This window comes from Ochotona princeps, chromosome 7 (genome assembly GCF_030435755.1).
Source record: "Ochotona princeps isolate mOchPri1 chromosome 7, mOchPri1.hap1, whole genome shotgun sequence".
NCBI classification, from domain to species: Eukaryota; Metazoa; Chordata; class Mammalia; order Lagomorpha; family Ochotonidae; genus Ochotona; species Ochotona princeps.
In genome coordinates this window covers 64,182,933-64,183,843 of record NC_080838.1, presented here as the reverse complement: position 1 = coordinate 64,183,843, position 911 = coordinate 64,182,933, and positions in this window count along the sequence as shown.

Below are 911 nucleotides of genomic sequence, written 5' to 3'. Positions count from 1 at the left end.
ATGTGCAGAACATCTGGAAGGAACAGATAGCAGTTTTATTTGCAGTATGTTTTAATTGGCACCTTGTTAAACCTGAAAAAAATAGCAAATTATTGTTCATTTAAAATTGACTCTGCAAAAAAATAACTTTTGCTACAGTTTGCTCTGATTGAGTTGCTTACCTCTCTGCAAGATAAAATTTCCTTAAGTTAGTTACTAACTAAAAACTAATACAAAATATTAGTGAATAAAAGAGCCATCTTATTGGGAAGAAACAAAATTGGCACATCGTTGGACCAACTAACCCCCCAAAAAAGAGAGGGAAGGCCCAAACCAATGAAATCTGAGATGAAAAAGAAGATACAACAGTGGGCACCCCAGACAGACTAATGAATAACTACAAATAGCTATTTGTCAATAAATTGGAGAATCTAGAACAAATAGATATTGGAACACATACTATGTATCCAAATTGATTCATGTTTACATAAAAAACCTCAATAGGCCAATAAATATGACAGAGGTTGGATCTGTTATAAAGACCCGCCCAGCAATAAAACAGCTGAACAGGATGATTTCAATGCTTCAACTACCACACTTCTCAAAAAATGTCTCTAATTCTTCTGATAAGGGAATCCTCCCAAATTCCTTCTGTAAGGCCAGCATCTATTTAGTCCTAAAACCAGAAAAAGATTCAACCAGGAGAGAACGGTAGACCAACATCCCAGATGAACATGAGAAACATGCAAAACATCTCTAATAAATCAGCCAAATTTCTCAACAAATTATTAGCTAGTCAAATACAACCAGAGATATTCACCAAACCAAGTCGTCCAATATATTCGAATCAATAAATGTGAATAGCAATTTAAAAAGTGCTTCTATTGAATCATAAAAGCCCTATGATTATCTCAATAAATGCAGAAAAATAA